Source organism: Coregonus lavaretus, assembly GCF_964263955.1.
Source record: "Coregonus lavaretus genome assembly, chromosome: 8".
NCBI lineage: Eukaryota > Metazoa > Chordata > Actinopteri > Salmoniformes > Salmonidae > Coregonus > Coregonus lavaretus.
The window spans coordinates 46,447,032-46,456,059 of NC_139995.1; the positions used below are offsets into that span (position 1 = coordinate 46,447,032).

A 9,028-nucleotide genomic window follows, 5' to 3' on the forward strand; every position below is an offset into this window, starting at 1 on the left:
GTAACTAGTTACCACAAGCGCAAAGTCAAAATTGGGAGTGTGGTTACGGTTAGGTTTAAAATCTGAATTTAAGAAGTTAAATTGTAGAAATAGGCAGGGTTTATGACTTTGTGGAAACTAGTGACAACCCTACTTTGCGAACTGCTACTGCCATTTAGAATTGGTTAGCCTAGGCTATAACCCCCTAAACATAGACAGGTTCACACTGAAAATATGCAGAAACATTACTTTGATAAAGACAAAGAGTGTATTTTCCTCAGAATCATTAAGCCTAGTCCTACTCACCAAACGGATGTGGTGGCTGTAATTCATCCCCATGCAGTGTTCAATGTGGAATTGTTAACCCATTTTGAAAATTCCAAAGAACAGGCAGAATGAACCAAATTGAACGTCTGTATATCGAAAACATGACAGATTTAGGTTTGTAAAACATCATTTTAGTTGTCTTTCAACTTGCTAAATTGAACCCAGTTTCAAATGATCACACTGAGAATAACTGTTCCAGATGCAAGATGTGCATCACTTCGCACTGTTCTATTTTATTCTGTTATATCATGTTTTTTACTATAAAAATAGGAAATAAGAGCGTCTTGATATTACGGTTTCAATAAATGTTTTTTTTATTGCCCGAATATATGTGGGGCAATTTAGCAATTAGGATTTGTTATCTGTAATGGTTATGATAAATGTGGCATTGTTTCGCACTGTTGGCATATAGATAAATGCACACATAATTTTTTCCAATTGCAGGCCTTGTTCTAAATAAAAAAGTTTTTGGAGGGTGTGTTCCTCTGCCCAGGCGATGCTAACGCATGCCAGATCTTACAATGTCTGGATAGGTATTTTAAGTATCAGCTAACCACATCATGTTATAGCAATCTGTCAGTCGATGATGTGGCACGCAACCATTGGTTGATGCATGAAACCTCTGAGCAGGGGAATGCAACCTGAAGCAGTCCAGAGACATGACGAGTCAGGCTCCAGGTGGACACAGCTGCACACAGTTCAGTTCAGATATGATGGCACGCCAAGCTCTGCCATAGGCCTACTTCCTTCTTGACCCAAATACTAGTCTCTTCCCTTGTACAAGCTTTTGAGAATGTTATCCATGTTTCTGGATGAGACTGACAGTGAGCATACATGTAGCTTTGATAATAAAGGTCTAGGCTAGGCTATGTGCAGCAGGCCATATTTTATGTAGGCCATATTTTATGTAGGCCATATTTGATGTGTTGGACATAGGCCAATACATAGAATGTCTCTACTTTCATTATGATTGAATCATGTCTGAAGACCTGAGCATTAACCGACATTTCAGTTATTTTCCGGTTTTTAAACAACTAATTGACAGAGCTCAGTTCAATTATTTAAATTACATTTTGTTCGTTTTTTTCTTTCTGTGAGCTCAATGCATACATTGTGCTGTTTCTCTATGGATAAATCAGACCACGCCTGAACTGTGCGATGTAGTAGGAAGTTGTAGTTACCAACATTCTACATAGTTTAGTGCATAAAACCTGGTAATTAACTAAAATGACTATAATCCATTGTGCGCCTACTTATCCGGTCTGTGTGTCTTTTACGCCAGCTACGTAAAAGAGACAGAATAATGCGTAATTGAGAGGAGAGCAGTTGCTTTGCAAGGTATCTCTACCAGAAAATACATGATCTAAAAGTCAGTGTTTCCCAAACTCTGTCCTGCCCCCCGTCAGAAATGCTGATCTATATGATTGATAGTTGGTATTCAGCAGTCATAAAAGTATGCCTTATTTACTTTGAAGAACTACTAAAATAGTGATTTTGTCAGACAGCATAGGCATCAGCTCTATAGAGATGACTTGGAATTAAATAAAGTTATCAAATAAAACAAATGTAATATACACTGAGTGTACAAAACATGAAGAAAACCTTTCTAATATTTAGTTGCCCTCAGAACAGCCTCAATTCGTCAGGGCATGGACTCTACATGGTGTCAAAAGCTTTCCACCGGGATGCTAGTCCATGTTGACTCTAATGCTTCCCACAGTTGTGTCAAGTTGGCTGGATTTCCTTTGGGTGGTGAACCATTCTTGATACACACGGGAAACTGTTGTGCGTCAAAAACCCAGCAGCATAGCAGTTCTTGACAGAAACCGGTGCGCCAGGCACCTACTATCATAACCAGTTCAAAAGGCACATACATTTTTTTTTCTTGCCCATTCACCCTCCGAATGGCATACATACATACACAATCCATGTCTCAATTGTCTCAAGGCTTAAAAATCATTCTTTAACCTGTCTCCTCCCCTTCATCTACACTGATTGAAGTGGATTTAACAAGTGACATCAATAAGGGATCATAGCTTTCACCTGTATTCACCTGGTCAGTCTATGTCATGGAAGAGCAGGTGTCCTTAATGTTTTGTACACTCAGTGTTTTTTATTAAAGTAAAGTAATGTGAATAAATGATGGTTAATAAGTGATAAGCATAATGGGCAGTCACTACCGTCGCATGGCGCTACAGAGGGTGGTGCGTACAGCCCAGTACATCACTGGGGCTGAGCTCCCTGCCATCCAGGACCTTGCACGGTCTCTATGCACACTCAAAGGACTCTACACACACACACTCACATACAAATCTTCATTTACGCTGCTGCTACTCTGTTTATCGTACATCATGATGCCTAGTCACCTTACCCTAATACATATCTACCTCTATCACTCCAGTATCCCTGCACATTGTAAATATGGTATTGGAACTGACCCTGTATCTAGCTTCTTACTTTGTGTTATTATTCCTTGTGTGTTTTTGTTGTACCTTATGTTACTTTTAGTCTTACATTGATTACTGCATTGTTGGGTTTAGAGCTTGCAAGAAAGGCATTCACTGTACTTGTGCATGTGACATTAAAACTTGAAACTCAAGTGACTTTAATTGTTTTATTCTGTGTTGTTACACCATTCTACCCACATAATGCATCGTGCATTTACTGTTAAACAAAATTATTGAACCAAAACCGACCTCAAGAAGCACTAATCGCTCAGCTGACAAAATGTGGTACATTTTCCTTGATGACTCCTGCTTTGCCAAATGTATTTTTTATGCTCATTAACTTTTATTGATTAGAATCATTGAGGGAGCTTTGTCACAGCACACCAACTACAGTATGTGGTATGTAAACACTGAGGGCCTGCACTGAAATAAACTTTTTGAATCCAGCCTGCCTGGGACACAAGCCATGTTTATACATTACATTATAGTTATAAACAGGGTTAAGGGGGTCACCAGTTGTGACACCAGTGCATAATTAGCTAAGATTCACATTGCATAACTATATTTAGGCTAGACTAAGTATCCAGTCAAGCCAGAATAATTAGTATGAGAAGAGGAAATGGAGTGCGAGGCAGAGTCAAGCAGTATACTTGTCAGACAAAAATGTAAAGAGTATCTGCTATGATTTGAAGGCCCGTCTGTCTAAAGCGACCTAATTCCTGGGCTGTTCCCACTAAGCTCCCTATCCCCCCCCACCCCAACCTTCTCGAAACATGTAGCAACAAAGCGATGATCAATATGTACTTTTCAGTTAGAACGCACTGGACCTCCCATTGTTTCCATTTCTCATTGTTACAATGTATGCGTTCACAGAACACGCTCACACTCAGGAAATCTATCAGACTGACTTCTAATAAAATGTATGTTGTAGCACTCTTCTTTCTCCCCCTTCGCAAAATGTTTCCTCCCTGCCTCCAAGCTCATTCTGTAAATGTTCCGTGTCGCTACAAACATATAATTGGTTGCGCTCCCATGATACCCATGGAACGTTACATAAAAACAACCTCTTCCCTCTCTGCCTTATCTCTCTCATCACCGAAACGATGTTAGCCGTGGAATACTTCACTCTTATAATGATGTAGGACAAACCAAAAGTGCTTATTTGTGTGACACAAGTAGCCAGACGTTATTACAACGAAATTAAGCACGCTACCCGTAACAATTTACAGCAGAATAAAAACAAAACTCACCACGACTCCCGTTTGGTTTAATACAATCCTGAATATCTACAGTAGTGAAATTCCTTTCTTCCTTTTCACACGTTCTCAACCCCAGCCCGTCTCCACACTCCAGTAACCAAGAGTGTGTGTGTGTGTGTGGGGGGGGGGGGCTGGGTCAGTGATAGGAACGATCTGGGACAGTCAATTTGGAGGCAAAAGATCTCAAGTCTGTTTATCCTAACGAGTGACTAGAACCCTCCCAAACATTCCTCAATGTTACCAAAGGTGTCTCTCCGTCTTCCTCGAGGCATAGGGGGACGTGAGTCCCACAGTTTATTCGTTGTATCCGGGGGAGTCGGCCGCCTCTTCTAGTCCGCCATGTTGTGCCTGCAATAAGAGGAATGGGAAGCAGAGAATTCCCAGGCCCCTCCTCCCCCTCCCTCCACAGCGCCATCTGGCGGTGAATCTGGAGCATCGTCATGAGACGGAGTCAACAGCAGCCCTATCCAGAAGAGCAAGAGTCCACCTTCTTCTTCTTCTTCTTCTTCTTCTTCAATGAGTTTTAACGGCGGTTGGCATCCAATTTGTTGCATTACCGTCACCTACTAGACTGGAGTTCAACTCCCTTATCTTTCCTTGAAAAATAAAATAAACCAAAGCAAATAAATATCCTACTATCTAACACTACACTCACAACTTCAACACTACAACTAATAATTAACCCCACCCTTCTCCACTGTTTAAATACACTCACTCATGCCCTCAACCTGAATTGATGGGACATCACCACTTAACTCTCCCTGTAACTCTTCTGCTGTCAAGTCTCGCACACCCAAATATCTCTCTGCAGCTGCCACCACCACCTCAATTTTCTTTGATTTGCATTCCATCCCTGCAGTACAATTAATAACCATTGCTATAAACGCTAAAAATCCAATCTTGCTGAACCATATATCACTTTTTGATTTATCCCTCTGTACTGGTACATCTCTACTACTCACACCATTTCTCTCAGGATCCCTCCCCCTTGACCCATCTTCCTCTACTTTCTTCACTGCCTCCGCATATGACAACTTCTTCTCTACTCTTACCCTGGATACCTCAACCTGCTTCTCTCGCACTGGACATGTCTGATCCCCAGCCCCATGGCCACCCCTACAATTAGCACACACCACCACTTTCCCCACTGCTTCACACTCCTTTGTCTCATGCCCTTCTGCACACTTTTCACACCTTGGAATCTCCCTCCTACACACTGCTGCCACATGCCCATAAGTTTGACACCTGTAACATCTTAAGGTATTCGGCACATATGCTCGCACTGGATAACATATATCCTAACCTCACTTTCTCAGGCAAAGACTCAACTTCAAAACTCAAAAGAACAGCCAATGACTCTTCTGTTTCCCCACTCTCGCCACCCTGTTTACGTCGCACCAAACGACGAGCATCACACACACCGGGAATCATCTCCTTCAGTTGATCCACTTTTACATTCACTGCTACTCCAGTAATCACTCCTCTCAATGGCGCCCTTTTCTTAAGAGCGAAACAATTCACAATTCTTCTCCCTCTGCCCAACAGAAACACAAACAATTATCACTAGACCACTTCTGGTTACCCTCACCGATTCCACTTTACCCAACGCTCTTTTCACCCATCTTGAAACCACAATTGGATCATCCAAAAGGCAAGGATCCATTTTTTCCACATACTTCACTCCTACTGTCACAGACTCATCTTTATCCTGACCCGCTGTGCAATCCTCGGGCTCCGAGTACTTCACCACACCTTCCACCTCCGATACATCACCCTCATTCACTTCCATTTCTACTCCTGTCTTCAGCTCACGTTGCTTACATTTCCTACCACTCTTTAACAAACCTACTCCATTTTTCCCGCCATTTTTAACTGACTCAAACTCACAATCTTCCTCCATCTCTCTTAGACCTCCTCTGCCTCTCTTTTTCCCTCCATTCCTCCTCATTCATCCAAGTATACGTCTCCTTATGATAATACTGCATTTCTCCAAACCTATATCCGTTTCTTGCCTTCTCTAAGGACTCCATTTTCCCCCTCCTTTCCCTTCCGGCATCTATTCTATCCTCGGCCTTGACCTCTTCATTGCTCTCCTCTTCTGATCCGCTGTCCTCCTCTCCTGAATCACCATTGTCTTCCGATCCCTCATCCAAGCTGTTATCCTCACTATCATCGGGACTTACTCCCTTTCCAACTGCTCGTCTTTTCGCTGAAGACGACATGCTCCACCCCTCAGTCGGTCAAGACCTTGCCACCTCACTCCACGAGTCCACCATCTGGTCATTTCTGTTACATACACAGACGAATATTGGACGTGTTTATTAATTGCCCATAGGCTGCCTGGGCACACAATCCCATTTAGTTGGCTTTCTGTCAACATAGGCCAGTGGTGGTCTCCAACTCTGGTCCTGGGTTAAATCAAATCAAATCTTATTTGCCACATGCGCCCAATACAACAGGTGTAGACCTTACAGTGAAATGCTTACTTATAAGCACTTACATTTTTATTTTAATTTTTTTTAATGCATTGTTGGTTAAGGTTGCAGGCTTTGTTCCAGCCCAATAAACCCAGCAGTACCACACCTGATTCAGCTGATCAAGGTATTGAGACTTGATGTTTAATTGAATCAGGTGTAGTGCTAGAACAAAAGCCTGCACCCTCTATAGCAGTGGTTTCCAACTCCGGTCCTTGAGTTCCTTAACAGTACATATTGTTATTGTAGCCCTGGACTGGCACACCTGATTCAACTTGTCAACTAATCATCAGGCCCTCAATGAGTTGAATCAGTTTTGTTTGTCCGGGGCTACAATAACAATGTGTACTGTTAAGGAACTCAAGGACCGGAGTTGGAAACCACTGCTATAGAGGGTGCAGGCTTTTGTTCTAGCACTACACCTGATTCAACAAAAAATGTGTGCTGTTGGGGGTACTCGAGGACCGGAGTTGGGAACCACTGGTCTAGGACTCAGGAGGACCAACCGTTTGGTTGACCAAACGCTGCAAGAGGCTTTACCAAAGCCACAAGGGTGCATATGTTTCTCTGTCAAAACTTACAAGTTTTAAGATCTAAAAACAGCAATGTCCCAATCAGCTTTTTTTTTTTCTTCTCTAAAAAGGGATCATTTCTGGAACTCACTTCCAGATCACTTCAAACGTTTTCAAGATTTATATTGATTTTACTGGAGGTTCAAACCAGTTTTAAACCCAGCATCACACTGTTCCAATTCAATATTTATGCAATATAAATTAAAAACGATTAAATACAAATTACATTACTGTCTGCACTAATACCACTCAATATATTCAATTACAACACATTTTATGTTAAGACCGATTTTCCATACAACAGAGTATCAGATATAGTAATAGGTTTATTACGGCTCATGAATTAACAAGTCAATAATGCATAACACTTGAAGCAAATAAATAAAACAAATATACTGATATAGTACATGTATGAATATCTAAACAAGGTCCAGTCATTGAAGAACTGTTAAGTAGAAAGAACACTGGTACAGAATATGGAATGTGACTTACAAGTTTTATAGGACTGTACTGTCGCATAAGAAAACATTCTTATTTTGGTACTGCTTATAAGACAATGGGCGGTCCCTATATTGGGTTCTCAATTACATAGCAGGTCCTCCAATTCATTGTGTGTATTTTACATATATTTTGAGTATACTGCCATGGGTGTAAACTATTGTTGCGCATGGTCTGGAGAATTTAATTTGTTGCGTGGATGTCAATACAGAGAGATTAGTTTGACAGAAGGTAAATAAATAAAAGAGATATATATATATATATACACACGCACTACCGTCCGAAGGTTTGGGGTCACTTAGAAATGTCCTTATTTTTTTTTAAAGAAAGGCAATTTTTTTGTCCATTAAAATAACATCAAATTGATCAGAAATACAGTGTAGACATTGTTAATGTTGTAATTGGCTATTGTAGCTGGAAACCGCTGATTTTTTTATGGAATATTACATAGGCCCATTATCAGCAACCATCAGTCCTGTGTTCGAACGGCACGTTGTGTTTGCTAATCCAAGTTTATCATTTTAAAAGGCTAATTGATAATTAGAAAACCCTTTTGCAATTATGTTAGCACAGCTGAAAACGGTTGTGCTGATTAAAGAAGCAATAAAACTGGCCTTCTTGAGACTAGTTGAGTAACTGGAGCATCAGCAATTGTGGGTTCGATTACAGGCTCAAAATGGCCAGAAACAAATAACTTTCTTCTGAAACTTGTCAGTCTATTCTTGTTCTGAGAAATGAAGGCTATTCCATGCGAGAAATTGCCAAGAAACTGAAGATCTCGTACAACGCTGTGTACTACTTAATTAAATAGTACCCGCAAAACACCAGTCTCAACGTCAACAGTGAAGAGGCGACTCCGGGATGCTGACCTTCTAGGCATAGTTGCAAAGAAAAAGCCATATCTCAGACTGGCCAATAAAAAGAAAATATTAAGATGGGCAGTCTGAGATAGAAAGGTTATGATTAGTGACCATATCTCAGACTGCCCATCTTAATCTTTCCTTTTTATTGGCCAGTCTGAGATATGGCTTTTTCTTTGCAACTCTGCCTAGAAGGTCAGCATCCCGGAGTCGCCTCTTCACTGTTGACGTCGAAACTGGTGTTTTGCGGGTACTATTTAATGAAGCTGCCAGTTGAGGACCTGTGAGGCGCCTGTTTCTCAAACTAGACACTAATGTATTTGTCCTCTTGCTCAGTTGTGCACCGGGGCCTCCCACTCCTCTTTCTATTCTGGTTAGAGCCAATTTGCGCTGTTCTGTGAAGGGAGTAGTACACAACGCAGTACAGTTTCTTGGCAATTTCTCGCATGGAATAGCCATCATTTCTCAGAACAAGAATAGACTGACGAGTTTCAGAAGAAAGTTATTTGTTTCTGGCCATTTTGAGCCTGTAATAGAACCCACAATTGCTGATGCTCCAGATACTCAACTAGTCTCAAGAAGGCCAGTTTTATTGCTTCTTTAAATCAGCAC

At 41.2% G+C, this 9,028-nt stretch overlaps 1 protein-coding gene across 5 annotated transcripts in view; it reads right to left on the reverse strand.

Moving 5' to 3' along the window:
* Nucleotides 1-4,360, reverse strand: part of LOC311133213 (receptor-type tyrosine-protein phosphatase alpha-like) — a 49,053-nt gene extending 44,693 nt beyond the window's left edge. For 3 of the 5 annotated variants that reach the window (XM_084166699.1, XM_084166698.1, XM_084166697.1), the window contains exon 1: nt 4,004-4,360. The gene's annotated coding sequence lies outside the window, so the exon portion shown is untranslated. The remainder of the gene's footprint in view (nt 1-4,003) is intronic. The other 2 variants (XM_084166701.1, XM_084166700.1) reach the window with 1 other exon arrangement.
* Between the last annotated feature and the right edge of the window lie 4,668 nt (nt 4,361-9,028).